Raw genomic sequence first — 20616 nt, 5'->3', positions numbered from 1 at the left:
ACCCCTGATGTTTCCTTTTTCTGTCCACTGACTTCCACCTGCTCCTTGGATATAAATTCCCATTGCCCATGCTGAAATCAGAGTTGAGACCAACCTCTCTTTACTGCTGCAAACTCCCACCTCAGTGGTCTCTACACCTAACATGATAGTCCATCCCCACCTTGAATGAAGTCTTCCTTACTGTGCTTTAACAGATGTCATTGAATAATTTTTTCTTTACCACTTAGAATGAATTCTTTTTTCCTTTGACACCTGCCACCTTCCTTGGTCTCACAGGAAACTTCTCTCCCTTTTCTCGGCCACAAAATCCTCACCTCAACAAAACAAATTTCTCTCTTGGTCTTCTACAAAAAGGTATGGGGAAATACACACTCTTCTATGTTCCTGGTGCTAGTATGGATTGGTAAAATATCTTTGGGGATAATTTTGCAATATTTATTTAAATTTAAAATGGACTCACCCTTTGACCCAAGAATCACATCGCTAAGAATTTTCCTCCGTATATACTTGCACGCATATGAAATGAAAACTGGACAAGATTATTCAAAAGATTAAAAACCACCCAAATGTTCAGTAGTATGTACATGTTTAAATAAACTATGGTACTTCCATGTAATGGAAGCCATCACGTATATTTCCATATAGCCATGGAAAGAATAAGGAAGCTCTCTATGAACTAATGTGGAATGGTTTCTAAGAGATTTCAGGTGCAGGTTACACACACATATGTCTGCTTGCACATGTATAGTAAATCTCTGGGAGCATGCAAAATTAGTTGTTTATGGGGAGGGAAATTGAGTGAGAACAGTGGGGGCAGGGATATTTTTGCTAAAAATGTACCACACTTCCAAATTTTGGAAACTTCAAGTTTATTGTTTATTCAAAAATTAAATTATAAATAATAACAAAAAAGACAGCACAGTGTCTGGCACACAGTATGAATTCAATAAATGGTAGCTTATTATTATTGTTGCTGTTTTTGTTGGGTTGAAAAGACCTAGTACAATTTAGAGTCAGATATGTAAATCAAAGGCAGTTATGATATGAGAACATTGTTGAGGGAAACATTCTTGGCGTTTTTTAAAATTTTATTATTATTTTTAAAATTTACATCCAAGTTAGTTAGCACATGGTGCAACAATGATTTCAGGAGTAGATTCCTTAATGCCCCTTACCCATTTAGTCCATCCCCCTCCCACAACCCCTCCAGCAACCCTCTGTTCTCCAATTTTAGGAGTCACTAATGTTTTGTCCCCCTCCCTGTTTTTTATATTATTTTTGCTTCCCTTCCCTTATGTTCATCTGTTCTGTGTCTTAAAGTCCTCATATGGGTGAAGTCATATGATATTTGTCTTTCTCTGACTGACAAATTTCGCTTGGCAAAATACCCTCTAGTTCCATCCACGTAGTTGCAAATGGCAAGATTTCATTCTTATTGACTGCTGAGTAATATTCCATTGTATATATATACCACATCTTCTTTATCTGTTCATCCATCAATGGACATTTGGGCTCTTCATACTTTGGCTATTGTTGATAGTGTGGCTATAAACATTGGGGTGCATATGCCCCTTTGAAACAGCATACCCTGTATCCCTTGGATAAATACCTAGTAGTGCAATTGCTGGGTCATAGGGTAGTTCTATTTTTAATTTTTTGAGGAACCTCCATACTGTTTTCCAGAGTGGCTGCACCAGTTTGCATTCCCACCAGCAGTGCAAAAGACATCCTCTTCCTCCTCATCCTCACCAACATCTGTTGTTGCCTGAGTTGTTAATGTTAGCCATTCTGACAGGTGTGAGGTGGTATCTCATTGTGGTTTTGGTTTGGATTTCCCTGATAACGAGTGATGTGGAGCATGTTTTCACGTGTTGGTTGGCCATCTGGAGGTCTTCTTTGGAGAAGTGTCTATTCATGTCTTTTGCCCATTTCTTCACTGGATTATTTGTTTTTTGGGTGTTGAGTTTGATAAGTTCTTTATAGATCTTGGATACTAACCCTTTATCTGATATGTCGCTTGCAAATATCTTCTCCCATTCCATCGGTTGTCTTTTAGTTTTGTTGATTGTTTCCTTCACTGTGCAAAAGTTTTTATTTTGATGGGGTCCCAGTAGTTCCCTTTTGCTTTTGATTACCTTGCCTCCAGAGTCTCTCTCTCCCTTTCTCTCTACTCCTCTCCTGCTCGTACTCTCCCTCTCAAAATAAATAAACTTAAAAAAATAACACTGAAATGTTCTGATATTACCCATACCCACAGTCTCAGATCTACACAGAGTTGACAATCTATTTTTTAAAAAAACTTGAAAGTATAGAAAAGCAGACATAGGAACACCCAGGTGGCTCAGTCAACTAACTTTCCAACTTCAGCTTAGGTCATGATCTCACGTTTTGTGAGTTCAAGCCCCACATCAGCCTCTCTGCTATCAGCACAGAGGCCCCTTCAGAGCCTCTGTCTCTGCCTCATTCTGCTCTTCCTCCACTAACTCTCTCTCTCTAAAAAAATAAACATGTTTTTAAAAAATAGAGAAAGCAGGCAGTAGAATATTTTAAAAGCCATAATGTTCTCCCTTTCTTTTTTGTTTGCAAAGATATAAAAATCACATAACATTGTTGGAATTATAAAATATACAAGTTTTGTGGCCTGAATTTCTCACATTTTTCTGTCACAAAATTGTTCATAAACATAATTTTAGTGTCAATAAAATACTGCACTTTATAATGACATTATAATTCATTTAATTGTGAGTGGTTAACATCTTCGAGTGTCTATTCAGAAAGACCTGGGTTGAAATCCCAGGTATGCCATTTACTTAGTGACCCAGGCATATTGCTCATCCTACAGGGATGTCAGTTTCATCTGTAACATGGAGATAATAAATAACAGCTCCCTCCTGGTTTGTCAGGAGGATTAAATAGGACACAGGTAAAGCTCTTGGCACAGGGATATCCAGGTAAGCATTTTCACTGGTATTATTAGTTTTTTCATGGTATTATTAGGGGATTTTTCTCCCCTTAAATTTTGGCAAATTTAAATAGCTCTACAATGAAAATCTCAGCACAGATTCCCAGAATTCGAATTCCTAGGAATGCACTTTTTCTAGGTTCTCAGTACAGTTTGCCAGACTGCCCTCTGAGAAGGTCAGCCAACGCCCAGCCGACTTTCAATTATTGGCAACAAGGTCTGAGTTTGTCTCTCTGTGTCTCTTTGTGTGCCTCTCTCCTCTCTTTGTCTCTTTCTCTCTCTGTCCTAGTCTCCCTCTCCATCTTTCTCTCTCTTTCCCACAGTGTTATCCAGAATCCTGTTTTGATGGCGCCCTGACCCTAGCCCTCAGGATGGGGCTCACTCATCCAAAATCCCAGAGGAAACCAGCACTTGGGGCCTGGTCATAGAAGAAGAGCCCCAGATTCAAATACCATTACTCCTTTGCAGTTTGGAGGCTGTTTCAATCAGCCTGCATAAAGTGCCTGCATTGTACCCTGCTTGTTATCTTCATGCTTTCCTCATTTATCCATCCAGCTGGAGCAATTTCAGGAGCATTCCTTGTCATTCTGTGCATCATTTTAATTTAGTCTTTTTTTTTTTTTTAATGTATGCCTGCCTGGCCCCAGCAGTATATTTTTCAGAAAGGTGGTTTTGTTTCTAAGGCAACTGAGGGGTCTATTGTAATCAAATATTGAGCCCCATTCAATTGCAATCTTCTCATCCTCCCACAGTCTGCTCTGATTTTTATGCTGTATATTGTGCTGCTTTTCTTCTGCATCCTCAATCAGGCAGTCACATTCATTTCACTGTATTGTGCAGAAGCTGCTTAGAATGCTACTCTAAATGGCCTAAGAATAGGCACTAAAAACTTGATGTCCATCTCAAATGCTGAAGTCAAAATGCACGTGCCCAATTTCCTTTTTAAAGAACAAAAACCTGGCACAAAAACAGACACTCAGATCAATGGAACAGAATAGAGAACCCAGAAATGGACCCACAAACGTTTGGCCAACTAATCTTTGACAAAGCAGGAAGGAATATCCAATGGAATAAAGACAGTCTGTTTAGCAAGTGGTGCTGGGAAAACTGGACAGCGACAGGCAGAAAAATGAACCTGGAACACTTGCTTACGCCATACACAAAAACTCAAAATGGATGAAAGATCTAAATGTAAGACAGAAAGCCATCAAAATCCTCGAGGAGAAAGCAGGCAAAAACCTCTTTGATCTTGGCTGCAGAAACTTCTTACTCAACACATCTCCGGAGGTAAGGTAATCAAAAGCAAAAGGGAACTACTGGGACCCCATCAAAATAAAAACTTCTGCACAGTGAAGGAAACAATCAACAAAACTAAAAGACAACCGATGGAATGGGAGAAGATATTTGCAAGCGACATATCAGATAAAGGGTTAGTATCCAAGATCTATAAAGAACTTATCAAACTCAACACCCAAAAAACAAATAATCCAGTGAAGAAATGGGCAAAAGACATGAATAGACACTTCTCCAAAGAAGACCTCCAGATGGCCAACCAACACGTGAAAACATGCTCCACATCACTCGTTATCAGGGAAATCCAAACCAAAACCACAATGAGATACCACCTCACACCTGTCAGAATGGCTAACATTAACAACTCAGGCAACAACAGATGTTGGTGAGGATGAGGAGGAAGAGGATGTCTTTTGCACTGCTGGTGGGAATGCAAACTGGTGCAGCCACTCTGGAAAACAGTATGGAGGTTCCTCAAAAAATTAAAAATAGAACTACCCTATGACCCAGCAATTGCACTACTAGGTATTTATCCAAGGGATACAGGGTATGCTGTTTCAAAGGGGCATATGCACCCCAATGTTTATAGCCACACTATCAACAATAGCCAAAGTATGAAGAGCCCAAATGTCCATTGATGGATGAACAGATAAAGAAGATGTGGTATATATATACAATGGAATATTACTCGGCAGTCAATAAGAATGAAATCTTGCCATTTGCAACTACGTGGATGGAACTAGAGGGTATTTTGCCAAGCGAAATTTGTCAGTCAGAGAAAGACAAATATCATATGACTTCACCCATATGAGGACTTTAAGACACAGAACAGATGAACATAAGGGAAGGGAAGCAAAAATAATATAAAAAACAGGGAGGGGGACAAAACATTAGTGACTCCTAAAATTGGAGAACAGAGGGTTGCTGGAGGGGTTGTGGGAGGGGGATGGACTAAATGGGTAAGGGGCATTAAGGAATCTACTCCTGAAATCATTGTTGCACCATGTGCTAACTTGAATGTAAATTAAAAACTTAAAATTAAAAAAAAAAAAGAAAGAAAGGGAGAGATAGAATCCCAAGAGGGCTTTGCGCTGATGTGGAGCTGGATCTCATGGACCGGTGAGACCATGACCTGAGCAGAATCAAGAGTCAGAAGCTTAACGGACTAAGCCACCATGGCACCCCTGCAGGGTTATTTTCTTAAGACCAGACAAAACCCATGGAAAGCCAGAAAAATGTCCAGTAACAAAAAGGTCCTGTAGCCTTGTTTCCAGATTTAGGAAAATGTTGCAGTTTGGGTGATAACATTGCCCAGTGAGTAGCTTTGTTCTGTAATCTGTCCTCCTGTCTTTTTATCTGAAAACTTGAGTCAGGGCCATATTAAGAGGTAAACTGGCAAGGCAGTTGCCAGTCTGGGGAGAAGTTGTATCATCACCAGGGAAATGAAGGGCCAATTAGCTTAGGTCTCCCCAGGAGTGACCTTACAGAACTGGTGGGAAGCTAATGAGTCTGCTCTACTGAGGGCAACATTGCCCTCTGGGGATCATTAAAACACCCTCCCTTTTTCTTTTCAGTATTTTTGAGACACACACATAAAAGATGAAATTTCAAATCTGACTAATGTATGCAATAATGACATTTACCTTGAATACATGATTCCTTTCATTATCTGTTAAACCCATTATGTGATTCTATGTGGTTTTCTGGTTTGGAAAACCATGAAAGAAAACAGGCCAACTACAGCTAAGTGGGAAGTGTTTTATTGATTTTTTTCAGAGCCTTAACAACAAAGTGACTTATAAAAAGAATAATGTAGAATTGTAGAAACTAAGATGGGCTATCTTCAAGATATATTGTTCAAATAACAAGTTAAAAAATAAGTTTTCAAAATTATATTTATTTCATAAAACTAAAAGAACTCACATACACAAAGGAATATTATCCATATATATAAATGCCTGGAAGGGTAAAACTCTTCCAAACTAATAAGTTACCTCTGGGGGTAGGAAGAAGGGAACTGGATTTAGTAGAGGTAGCCAAGGGAACTTACCCTTGTTGGTTGGATATCTTACAATAGAAATGTATTAATTATGTTTCTGATTAAATTATAGCAAAAATAAAATTTAAAAGGCAAATAAAAATATAACTGCCCTGGTTGAGGAGGAACAGGGAGGGTTCAGGGCTGTGTACCCCTTGCCCACTCTTGAAACTGCTCTGATATTTTGGAGCTGAGTTTAGTTTAAACTCTTCATTTTTCATTTGGAGAAATTGAGGTCCAGGAATTCACCAGAATGATTTGTCTCAGGCTTGCAGTGTTATTTTTTTGAGATTAGACAAAACTCACTGAAAGCCAGAGAAAGGTCCAGAACCTCCCTCCCTTTCCTTGTACCTCTCTCACCCTCAAACCTTCCCAGAAGGGGGTGGAGATTCCCAAGGAGACTGCCTTGGTAACAGATCTGTTTGAATTAAACATGAGCTTGTTATCAGAGTGAAGGTTAATGACCTAATGATTAATAGCAGAGACTGAATTACCAGGAGAGGGATTGTCCTAATTGTATCTGTGAACTCAACGTCTCTGGAATGGAGAGATTAATATGAGGAAGATGCACTGGTCCTACTTCCAGCTTGGAAGAGTGTGGTTCCCTTGCCTGTCACCACCAACCTGCAGCTAAGAGACTCTCAGCAGACAATGTAAATAGGGACCCAAGGGCAGTGTGGTTGCATGAGGGAGTCAAGATGCTGACATCAGCCCTGGCAATAACACTAAGTGTTGTAAGGTTGGGGCAAATTGATTCTTTCTGGGCCTCATTAACCCTTTTGGTAAAATAGGTGGAGGAATCTATGTTGCATTCACTCTATAGTGATGTAGTCCACATGGACTACAAAGGAGCTTCCAAAAGGACGGAGCATGGCATGAATCAGGACAGACCCCTATGTTTGCAAGTGGCAGAAAGCCAATTCAATTAATTTAAACAATATAGAAAAATGGAACTCACTGACTCATAAAGTTAGAAAGATCACTGTGTGCTTGTGCATGTGTTGTGTGAATCTGGCTTCAGCACAGGTGGACCCAGAAAATGAATTATTGTTCCCAGGAATCTTCCTTTTTTCTGTAGTTCTTCTCTGGTTTCTTCTGTGACATATTATTCAGGCAGACTCTTCCATGGGCAGGCAAAGATGACTCTGGCAGTATTAAGGTTACATTATCCTCATAGCTGGTGGTCCTACTGAAAGGTGGAACTCCTCTTTCTGGTTCTAGCAAAAATCCTGGGGAGAATTCTGACTGGTCAGCTTTGGTCATGCACCCATCCCTGAGCCAACCACTATGGTCAGGGGAATGGGGTTCCCTGACTTGCCTGGCCTGTTTGATATGCCTATCCCTATCCCTAAGGTGGATGAACTGAGCGAGTGTGAGAGGTGGTTCCCTTAAGAGATGCTATGCAGAGAAAGAACATACAGCCACTATATAACTGATATCATGTTCAGCAAGAACTCCTGCCCTTCCTCCCTCTCTGATCCATCCTGAACCTGAGATTCCTCTCCTAGGGACCCAAGTCAACATTATTGTCTCCAGTGCTGAGGCAGTTGTTTGGCCTGCACAATTTGGTTAGACACCTCTACTTGCTACTGTGATTAGTAGGGTTTTCTGTTGCAGTGAGTGGTAATACTTGTGGCCCCAAGGAAACATAGAGCCCCAGCAAACCATAAGAGACTCTTAAATACAGAGAACAAACTTAGGATTGCAGGAGTGGGGGATAGGTGGGAAGATGGGTTAAATGGGTGATGGCCACAAGAGGACACTTTTCAGGATGATCACTGGGTGTCATATGTAAGAGATGAATCACTGGGTTCTACTCCTGCAGCCAAGATTACACTGTATATTGACTAACTTAAATTTAAATTAAAAAAAACCACAGAACCCCAGTGCTGAGCAAGTTGAATGGACAAGGATATGGTATTTACCCTGTGACAGCAGTTACTTGGTTACCAGTCAAGAAAAAACATGTTGAAGACATGATAGGGCATACCATGTTGTTGTGTAGCTTTTTAAATTACAAAATCAAATATGATCTATTCTACTTTCAAGGTCTCTTCTGACCACCACCCCTAATTCCATGACTCACTCCTGACTTATTGAATAATACCTTTTTTATTATTATTAAAAAATATATCAATTATGCACGCACACACACACACACACACACACACACGGGCTAGGCTCTGCTCTGGTAACAGATAATTCCTAAATTTCGGTGGCTTAACACACACTTATTTCTCACTCCAGCACATGCTTGGCAAGTATCTATAATGGTGATCTATTTATTGGCATCACTGATGGAATCAGGCTGATGGAAGCCAAGAGAAGAAGGAAAAAGTGGCAAATTTTGCACTGTCTCTTCTTAAAGCTTCCACCAAGAAGCAAGTCTTGTAGCAGCCTCTCTCAGCCCATCTTGTAGTCCAATAAGCAGCAGTGATGGCCCTGGTGGCCCTGGTGTCATTGTTAAGTACAGATAGAACTATTTGGTCTTGGTGGGGGGCCCAAGCTGGCTAAGCCCAAAGTTTTCTTTTCATCTGACAACTCCTATTCCCAGTCCCTGACAAGTGCTAGAGCCTCCATCTGCCATAAAGAAGACTCTTGGCTGGTCTGATTAGCACAGGGCCTTCTTGGAAGTACTCTCCAGTGGGCAGGTAGGAGGGGAAGGTACTTTCTCCAGAGCCACCTGATGGCTGCTCCTCTAGCTGCTCTAGGACCCAGGCCTCCCTCAGTTGGGCGATAGGAGAGTCAGAAGTATGAAAGCATAAGCAGAAATTCTTAACCTTTTCTGTGCCATGATCCTACTGAGGGAAGCTTCCGGACTTCTTTACAGAATATTTTTAGGTGCAAAAATAAAATATATAGGATTACAAAGGAAACCAAGTATAATGAAAGGTAGTTATGAAATTGTTATAAATTTTTTTTAACGTTTATTTATTTTTGAGACAGAGAGAGACAGAGCATGAACGGGAGAGGGTCAGAGAAAGAGAGGGAGACACAGAATCTGAAACAGGCTCCAGGCCGACGCGGGGCTTGAACTCACGAACCGCGAGATCATGACCTGAGCTGAAGTTGGACGCTTAACCGACTGAGCCACCCAGGCACCCCTAAAAATATTTTTGATGTAGCAATATATGTGCTACTTTCTCAACACATCGAATAATGAGATTTAGAAGTAGGATTAATGACTAGAAAAAGTTCAGAGGAAATCAAGCAAAGAAGTCTCCCTGGAGGATGTGGGCTCACCCTGTGCCTTAAAGTTGGGTAAGATTTGCAAAGACATGGAGAATAGCTCATAAATACCAAGTGGAAGAAATAGGGCTGGTGTCAGAGAGAAGGTGACCCTGAGCTCTGCAGAATGGGACACAGAAATCTGGATTATGTGAATCACTTTAATTGGGGCCATGGGTCAATTATAACATTTAATTACTTTCTTTATTTTACTATCAATACCCCTTAGTTACAAGTTTGAAATAATGAAGAGACATTCAGTTAAAAATATGTCTGTCTCCAAATCAGATGATTCATGAGAGTCTGCCCTGCTCTGGAGTGTTCAGATTGCATATGGTGCTGTGGTAGTTCTGTCCATGTTAGGGTTGGCTCAGAGCAGTGGGACTTCTTGGGGCTGAGCCAAATGAAGGTGAGGTAGCACCTCTGTTACCCTCCTCCCCAGGTACCTTGGGGTACCTTTGGGGGCAGGGAGAAGCATACAGGCTAGGCTTGCTGTGGTCTTGGGTCAGTGGGAGAATCCAAGGACTGGCAACTGGTCTTCATTTGAAATATATATTCATACTGTGTATGTTTGTGTGTGTGTGTGTGTGTGTGTGTGTGTGTGTGTATACACATATATGTGTATATATATATATGAAACTCATATATATATATGTATTTGACACACACAAATATATTTGACACACATATATATGTACTTCATACGTACACACACACACACACACACACACGTATAAAGGCCTGAGAGCCAGAGAGCTGATGGTATAGATTTCAATAGATTTTAGTCTTGGTGTGAAGGGTAGGAAAAGATCAATGTCCCATCCCAGCACTCAGGCAGAGAAAGGTGCCACATTATCTTCCACCTCTTCACCTTTTTTCCCTCTAAATCCTCCTTTCCTTTACCTTTATGGCCTTCAGTGGGTTGGATGAAGCTGTCCACATGGGGAAGGCAATCCTCTCTCTTCAGTATAGTGATTCAAATCCTATAAACATCCTCACAGACAAACCCCAAAATAATGTTTAACCAGAAATCTGAACACATAAAATTGACCCATAAAATTAATCATAAGTGCACTCTTTGTTAATATGACACCCATACATATCTCCTTAAACCACACTTAATCACCAAATTAAGACAATAACAAGATCATAGTTCCACCTACCATGACACAACTATCCTGTGTAAAACCAAAAACACACTAGCCCCTTTCCCAGAAGAGGAGGTAAAGTCTGTGAATGATGCTTACTCTTCTTGATATCCTGTAACTTAAATACAATGATTTAAAATCAGCATACTTTTTTTTAATGTTTATTTATTTTTGATACAGAGAGAGTGACAGAGAATGAGTGGGGGAGGGGGGGAGAGACACACACACAGAAATCTGAAGCTGGCTCCAGGCTCTGAGCTGTCAGCACACAGCCTGATGTGGGGCTGGAACTCATGAGCTATGAGGTCATGACCTGAGTCGAAGTCAGATACTTAAGTGACTGAGCCACCCAGGCGCCCCTAAAATCAACATGCTTTTTGTTTTTTTAATTTGAGAAGGAGTGCACATGCAAGCGGGGGAGAGGGGCAAAGGGAGAAAAAGGGAGAATATTAAGCAGGATCTATGCTCAGTGCCGTGACCCTGGGATCATAACCTGAGCAGAAATCAAGAGTCAGCCGCTCAACTGACTGAGCCACCAGGTGTCCCTAAAGTGAACATATCTTATAATACATGATATGGAGTGGTAGAAGAAAGAAAACGTGTGTGTGTGTGTGTGTGTGTAAGTGTACACAATACATTCATAACAGAATAAGGAGGAAAGACTTGTGCCAATTACAGTTCTTGTTTCTGTAACTGGTCACATGATCATGGCTGGTATTTATAACAACTTTCTTTCACTCTTCATTCTGGATTCCCTTTGTTTTAAGCAAGCACCTCAGCTCATCATTGTTCTTTACCTGGTGGGTGACCCAAATCTTCATCCCTGAAGAGTCTGGGTCATTAATAGTCCTGCCTGGTTGGCACAAGAACAGACACTCAGATCAATGAAACAGAATAGAGAACCCAGAAATGGACCCACAAACGTATGGCCAACTAATCTTTGACAAAGCAGGAAGGAATATCCAATGGAATAAAGACAGTCTGTTTAGCAAGTGGTGCTGGGAAAACTGGACAGCGACAGGCAGAAAAATGAACCTGGAACACTTGCTTACACCATACACTAAAATAAACTCAAAATGGATGAAAGACCTCAATGTAAGACAGAAAGCCATCAAAATCCTCGAGGAGAAAGCAGGCAAAAACCTCTTTGATCTTGGCTGCAGAAACTTCTTACTCAACACATCTCCAGAGGCAAGGTAAACAAAAGCAAAAATGAACTACTGGGACCTCATCAAAATAAAAAGCTTCTGCACAGTTAAGGAAACAATCAACAAAACTAAAAGACAACCGATGGAATGGGAGAAGATAATTGCAAGCTACATATCAGATAAAGGGTTAGTATCCAAAATCTATAAAGAACTTATCAAACTCAACACCCAAAAAACAAATAATCCGGTGAAGAAATGGGCAAAAGACATGAATAGACACTTCTCCAAGGAAGACCTCCAGATGGCCAACCGACACATGAAAAAATGCTCCACATCACTCATCATCAGGGAAATCCAAACCAAAAACACCTGTCAGAATGGCTAACATTAACAACTCAGGCAACAACAGATGTTCGCGAGGATGCAGAGAAAGAGGATCTCTTTTGCATTGTTGGTGGCCACTCTGGAAAACAGTATGGAAGTTCCTCAAAAAACTAAAAATAGAACTACCCTATGACCCAGCAATTGCACTCCTAGGCATTTATCCATGGGATACAGCGTACTGTTTTGAAGGGACACATGCATTCCCATGTTTATAGCAGCACTATCAACAATAGCCAAAGTATGGAAAGAGCCCAAATGTCCATCGATGGATGAATGGTAAAGAAAATGTGGTATGTATATACACACACACACACACACACACATACATATATGTATACATATGTATACATATGTATACGTATATGTATACATATATGTATATACACATATGTATATATACATATGTATATGTATACATATATGTATATACATATGTATATATACATATGTATATGTATATGTATACACCACACATCTATATACATATATGTATATATGTATATGTATATAGATGTGTGGTGTATATATATATGATGATATATATATATGATATATATATATGATGATATATATATGATGATATATATATATATGATGATATATATATATGATGATGATACATATATATATATATACACCACACATCTATATACATATATGTATATATATACACCACACATCTATATACATATATGTATATATGTATATGTATATAGATGTGTGGTGTATATATATACATATATGTATATATATATATACACACACACACAATGGAGCATTAGTCGGCAATCAAAAAGAATGAAATCTTGCCATTTGCAACTATGTGGATGGAACTGGAGGGTATTACGCTAAGTGAAATTGGTCAGAGAAAGACAAAAATCATATGACTTCACTCATATGAGGACTTTAAGAGACAAATCAGATGAACATAAGAGAAAGGAAACAAAAATAATATAAAAACAGGGAGGGGGACAAAACAGCAGAGACTCAAACATGGAGAACAAACTGAGGGTTGTTGGAGGGGTTGTGGGAGGGGGGATGTGCTAAATGGGTAAGGGGCATTAAAGAATCTACTTCTGAAATCATTGTTTCACTATATACTAACTAATTTGGATGTAAATTTTAAAAAATAAAAAATAAAATTAAAAAAAATAGTACTGCCTGGAGAGTTATTGTAGTCTTCCATTGACTTTAATCACAGGGCATGGTAATATAAGAGATATCCTAAAGGATCTCCAGTATTTCAGACTCTTCTTTACCTCCCTGGTCAAATTTCCCTTTGTTGATCAGGATCAATCACCCCAGATGGCACAATAACTCCCGTATTTCAGACTCTTCTTTACCTCCCTGGTCAAATTTCCCTTTGTTGATCAGGATCAATCACCCCAGATGGCACAATAACTCCCTTCTTTGCCTGTTGATTCAGAGGTATGAGGAACCCAGGGTGGCCTGGTAGCAGTCTTAACTTATAGTTCAATGGAATCATTGTTGTGTCTCCTGGTAGAAGCATCCCCCCCACTGGAACTAATACCCCTAGGCTAGCAGACAATAATGTTCTGGTACAGGAAGCAAAAGTTTTGCTAATGGGTCATTAAGGGTAAGAGTAAGTGGTACCACTCTCATTTCTACCTCTTGATTCCTGGACTTATGAATCCTGGCTATGGAAGAAACAGTACACTATATTGGATGCTAGTTCAGAGTATATATAGACTTTTGGAAAGCTTTGCCCCAACTCTGCAATGTATTGCCACTAGCTGGTGCTTAACAGAGTCTTCAAAAGGCCATTCTGCTCTCTAAACCAGCTGCTTTAGGATGGTAGAGAACATGGTAAAAATTTCATGAGCATGGCCAATTGCCACATTTCTTTTGCTATAAAGTAAGTTCCTTGATCAGAAACAATGCTGTGTGGAATACCATAATGGTGGATAAAGCATTGTATCAGTCCATAGATAGTAGTTTTGGCAGGAGTGCATTGCATACAAAGAAGGCAAATCCATACCCAGACTAAGTACCTCTTCCAGTAAGAACAAGATACTACCTCTTTCATGTAAGTGGACTAAGGTAATCAACCTGCCACCAAGTAACTGGCTTATCACCCTGGGAATGGTGCCATATCTGGGACTCAAGTGTAGGTTTTTGCTGTTGGTAGATTGGGAACTCAGTGGTGACTGAAGCCAGGTCAGCTTTGGTGAGTGGAAGTCCATGCATAACTTCTATTTTTGCTACCATGGCTACTTTGTTCATGAACCCATTGGGCAATGATGAGGTGGCTGGGGAAAGAAGAGAACTGGTATCCACACAACACGTCACCCTATCTGCTTGATTATTAAAATCATCCTCCGCTGAGGTCACCCTTTGTGAACATTCACTTGGGACACAAATATCTTCACATTTTTATGCCTATTCAGAGGGGTCTATCCACATATTTCTTCTCCAAATTTCTTTGTTAAAATTTTTCCAATTATGTTCCTTCCAAGATTTGACTATCCAGTTAAGCCATTGGCCACAGACCATGTAGCTGTATATAATCACAAAGTAAACAGGTGGGAGGGCTTCTCTTCACCACTGTCCTAAGGGATGTCCCAGAGATGGGCTGTCCTGTTGCAGCTGCTCACTTTCATGTGGTGCTTATATTTTGTGCAGAACCATCTGAAAACCAAGTCTTTTCTTCCTGTGTGAACTGATTATAGGGAACTCCCCAATGAGGCCATGGTTCAGGCTGGGAGAGACAAGGCAGTGTTGTAGGAGTGGGTATTTGGGTCACTTCTTCATGTAACTTACTTATGCATTCAGGGCCTGCTCAGGTATATACTGTTTCCATTTGATGATGGAGTGCTACTGTGTATGTCATGGTTTGGTGGGTCAAATATCACCCAGTTCATCACGGGCTGTCCTGCACTAGTTCTCTAGACTACATATGTCCAGACATTTGGAGAACTAAATGTCTGACCTGTTCTCTGCAGAGTTTTGAAGATCAGGGTATAGGCATCACTTTTACTTAATATGTTAGACAAATATAAATAAATAAATAATAAAATAAAAATACATATGTATAAATGTATTTATATATATCTACATATATCAAGTAATATGTATTTGAGCTATATGGCTTAAGTCAAGATTTAAAAAGCCCTGAATTGGAAGTCCAGCAGACCTTGGTAGAGTCCAGACTCCCCCATTTATGGATCCCTCTGACTTTGGGCAACTCATGAGAACTCACCAAACAAACTTCCTCTAGGTAAGTATCTCATAGTAAAGTTGGAGACGGGGAAAGAAATTGGGCAGAGGACTGGGATCAAATGAAATCACTCTTGTAAACTAGAGAACACTATGCAAATGTGGGGTGTTCCTGTTAGTTTTACCCAATCTATGTAGGCAGGTAGCAGATGTACTCAAATGCAAAAGTCTCTCTATATGCATTCTCATTACAGCAGCCAGAATGCTCTTGCTAGAGCACCAGTCAAATCACCTCACCTCTTTTCCTTGAAGCTCATCAATGTCATCCTATTACATGTTGAATAAAATCTGAACTATTTATGAGGGCTAGTCTTTGAGGCTTTGTTACCCCAGCAGTCTCCTTGCCAGCCACTTCCTCCCTCACACTCTGTGCTGAAGGCTCAAGGACTATTTTCTGTCTGTGCAACACACCAAACTCTCTCCTGCCTCAGAGCCTCTAGAGCTGGGACTGCCCTCTTCTTGCATCACTTGATTCTCCTTCCTAGGTTCCCCTGTCTTTCTGAATATCCTGCCACCTCCTACCATGACTACTTTTGCCTTATCCTGAAGGTTTCAGCCCAATATCCTCCCCTCAGTGAGGTCTTCTTATGCCTCCCAACACAAAGATTTTCCTGCTCTGGGCTTCTCTCTCCTTGATCGTAATTGTTTTAGGTTCTGACTCTACATTCACTGGATGTTGTCTTGTTTAATATGTGTCTCTCCCACCAAACTGTGAGTTCCATGAGGAAAGAGCTAGGTTTATTTGTTCCCTTCTCATCCCCAGAGACTCACACAGGGCCCAGAGGCTCATGAGGAAACTTGCTGAAGAGCTGAAGAGTCATTTTCTTTTGAAAGTTTAAGCTGCCCTCTAGTGGAAAATACAACCCAAAATTCGCTCCTGGTTTTGGTTTGTTTCTGTTTTTGTCAATGGGGACCTAGATTTTCAAATCAGAATAGCAGGACCTAGAAGGTCTCTCCCTGCAGCAGAGTGGACATTGTGGAATACCTGCCTACCCTGGGCCCACAAGGAGCTCCCTACAACAGCAGATGGAGGGACAAGCTTCCCCCAGAAGGATCCCTCCCAGGGTCTGGGGGCTCTCCCTACCTTTCTGTGATGGTCAGAATTGGTCCTCTCTATCCTGATTTATCTCTGCTTCCAGAAACTCATGCATGTGGATGTGTAGTTACATTCTATAGTGGGATAGTGGGACTAGAGTGGGTCCCTGACTCCCAGAGGGTCAAACCCCTGAACTATACAATGAGTCACTGCCACAGAGGTGTTTCTATCCTTGGGGAAGCTAGTGGACTGGTTTGGGAGAAGAAGTTCCCCCCAGTACGGGTAACCTTCAGTGACTTTGCCTCAGGAAATAGGTTAATGATGAATCTGTGGTTCTAGGAGGCCTCTGGGCAGCAGCAGCAGGAATGGTCCAGACCCCTGGCCACTTGATTCTAAAACTGAGCCTTTGGCTAATGGCATCGTAATATTGCATTTGTTAAAAAACAAAATTCAACTGAAAAAAATTTAAAGTCTTATGGGCATTATTCAGCAATTCATGAATTGAGCAACATCCTATCTAGCAGAGAGGAGCTCCAAAGAGCTGAACAAAATGGGAGATTTTATAGGCAGAAGGGGACAGAGACAAGGAAAAAGTGGTTACCTCATCTTTCTTTGGAGGCAGAAGGGGTCTATCAGGCAGATTACCTCACTAGTGCTAACCAGGAAGTTCCAGATTTAATGGTTTAAGATTACAGTCCTGGGGGAGGTTGAAACTTCAGTTAAATTAGGTATTAAGTCTCAATTTGGTGATGTGGATTTAGCCCAAGTGACTCCGTTTGGGGCGTGTTGTCCGTCTGTCTGTCTGTCTCTTAACACATTATATATAAAGGGAGTGGTATTCATGTAGTTTGTCCCTTTAATAAGTGAAGTTTAGTAGTAGTGCCAGCAATACAAACATAAATATGATGAGGTACTTGTCTTCAAAGAACCCATAGCAATGTCATGATTAATCTCAGAAGTTGCAAACTGATGGTCTACAGATATGTTTATTTGGCTGGCACAGTGTTTAAGTTTTTAAAAATTAGTTGCCAACCTTTTAGTATGGGAGATTTCTTATAAAAATCTGGATTTCTGGCTTCTCTTGGAAAACCAACATGGCAACATTAGATCTATACCCACCACTTCCCATGGGACTTATACCAGTGCCCACTTCTTATGTCACTTGCCTGGTCATTCGGGCATTTACCCTTGAGACCCTTGTAGTAGCAGCAAGAGGGGAGCAATTAATTTTGGAAGCAAATGAGAGGGTGGGTAAAGTCTTCTCAGATGGAGTGACTTCCCAGATGCCATCTTGACAACCTGATTGGGAGATGGTAGTGGTCATATGAGGCTGTGGCAGGGAAGGTGGGATGAGATGAGTGTCATATAAGCTGGCAAGTAAGCTGCACTTGGGTTTGGCTTCACGGCACAGTGAATGTGAATCATGGACAGGAATTCCTGGTCAAGTGTTCCAGCAGGAAGATGAAAACTGAACTAAATTCGGGAGAGAAGTTAGGTTTGAAGGCCTTTGTGTCAAATACAAATGCTGTTGTTTGGGGACCGGGGATCCTTTTGAAATGCAGATTTCCATCCAGCACATCTGGGGAAGGGAGAGAGACTCTGCATTTCTAACAAGCTCCTGGTCCCTGGGCTACACTTTGAGCTGTTGGGGCTTAGAGCACAGGCTGCAATCTAGTGAGCTGTGGGCCAGATTTGGCCTAGGAAATAAACTTTTCTGGGTTCCATAGTGTTTACGTTAAAAAAAAAATAGTTGTTACTTGAAAATCAAGCATTTTCACATAAAAACCCGAATTTGTCTTCTTTACTCATCATTCTCTATCACATTACTAAATTTTATTTTATTTTTTAGTATTTTTCATAATAGACTCTTGCTTGTTAGTTGTATTTTTCTTGTTTGTTGTGCATCTTCACTAGGCTATGAACTCCATGCAGACAGGGGCCTTGTCTTGTTTACCCGGTTGCTTACTTGTCTTGTTTGCAAAGAGTTTATACTCTATATGTTAATTATTTGTTGAGTGAATTAGCAAATCAACTTTCCTGTGTGCTCACAGTGATTGCCACAGTCCACACTTGGCCCTCTTCACTCACTTAAGTTACCTCCTGAGAAAGGTGGAGTCAGGACATGTCCTTGGGAAAACCCTAAGGTTTAGGAAATCTGAGGGGAGGGAAGAGGAACGAGGGCAGGAAGGAAGACTAGGAGAGTAAGGTCCCAGAGGCCAAGGGAAGAGAAGTGGGGTGGTGGGCATCAGTGCTGCTTGTGAGGTTGGAGGGAGCTATTGGCCTTCAAGAAAGCAGGAGAGAAAGGCACTATAGAGAAAGAAAGCATGGGGGCTGTATTTTAGGATTGCAACTGGGCTTTAGGAAGTTTTTGGGGGAGAGGAGTTAGTTTTGAGCCCTTGCGTAGACCATAGTATAAGGACCTAGTGGAGAGAAAGAGAGCAAAGATATAAAAAAGAGTGGGAATAATGGGTGCCATCCCAATTTAGGGTAGGTGGAAGGTCAAGATGGGCCACAGGTGGAAAGGAAGAATGAAAAAAATCCTTCCTTTAGGATACTGGGGAAGGGGCAGGGAAGGCAAATTCCCAAGAAAGGTGTGCTCCTTATAGGTCTCCTTTTAGGGGAAAACTCTAAAAACTTTTGATATAATCAAACAGGTAATGTATAAATATTAATGTAGGTTTGGAATGCATCCAGTTTAATAAATAATTTGTCCTTAATGGAGTTTAAAGCAGCATAGGTATTTTGTCTTTGATTCTGCAGCCTCCTGTTCCTTTCAAGATTTTTCCAGAAGCACTGGTTTGGGTAATATCTTGATGGTTGATGAAGTATTTGGTAATTGAACAAGATGAGAGCTATGTTGTCTCCAGGGCTGAGGGGGAAAGGTGAGAGAAATCCTGCCACTTTTGGGGTTTGTGGGTGGGAGGGTTAAAAGGACAATAATGAGAAAGCTAGCTTAATCTTCAAGGCCTGGTACTTGTCTTGATTTTATTGTTTTGTGTGTTTTCACCTCGTGGAACTCAATAAATATCTTCTCCGTGAACAAATAAGTGTAAGGTCAGATGCTGTACACAAGAGTTAAAGAAATTGCATTTTCTGGAAAAGCTAGTGGAATTAAGTGCAGGTTTCCACAGTTGCCTCCCCCCCACCCCCATTTCATTTCAGTCATAAGGGATCTGAGAGGCTTTAGCCCAAGGTCTTCCTTCAAGGCAGTAAGTGGATACATTTTCCCTATGACAAGACTGCGTAGCCTGTCACAACCAGGCTGTTGGCCTTCTGTGGGACTTAGCCCAGCTGGTGTTCTGGTAACCTCTGCTATAACTGGCCGATCTCAGCTCTGACTAGTCACCACCAGCTGAAGCATAACGGAGTGACTTCTAGAGTTGGGCTGGTTTGCAATGTTGGCTGGGCTGGGTTAAATTAGGCAAGTTATTTTACTTCTTGGTGACTCTGTTTCCTCAAATGAAAAATGAGAAGAAAATTATTTCCTGTCTCATAGGATTTTTTTGAAGATTGTATAAAAAATAATGCAGGTAGGAATGTATAACATGATGACTATGGCTAACACTGCTGTATCATCTACAGAAAAGTTAAGAGACTAAATCTTCTCATCACAAGGAGAAAAAAATGTTTTGCCTTTATTCTTTTCTTCTTTTATTTTTATTGTATCTATATTTGAAGATGGATGTTAGCTGGACCTACTGGGGTAATCATTTCACAATATATGTAAATCAAGTTGTTACTCTGTGTGCCTTAAACTTACAGAGTGATGTAGGTCAATTATTTCTCAATAAAACTGGAAAAAGAAAAGAGTGAAGGTAAAGCATGCAGGAGGGTGTCTTGCACACAATACTTAATGAATGTTAGCTGTTATTATTGGAGATTACAGTTGCCTTTCATTAATAAATATGGGTAAAACATGCTTTTACTTACTAAACTTAATTTGACATTCTTTGAAAATATTGCGTGTGTGCATGAGCGTGTTGTGTGTACATAGTAAATGAGAGAGGTGAGGGGAGGGGTTGAGAGATAATGAGGCTGATTTGTCGTGGTGAAAGGTTCGCAGCCACCTAGACCGATACACTATTACAACTGAGGATGCCCTTAGAGGTGAAGTGACTTGCTCAAGGTAATACCACAAGTAA

This window comes from Felis catus, chromosome E2, assembly GCF_018350175.1.
Source record: "Felis catus isolate Fca126 chromosome E2, F.catus_Fca126_mat1.0, whole genome shotgun sequence".
Taxonomy (NCBI): Eukaryota; Metazoa; Chordata; class Mammalia; order Carnivora; family Felidae; genus Felis; species Felis catus.
This window is presented reverse-complemented; position numbering follows the sequence as displayed.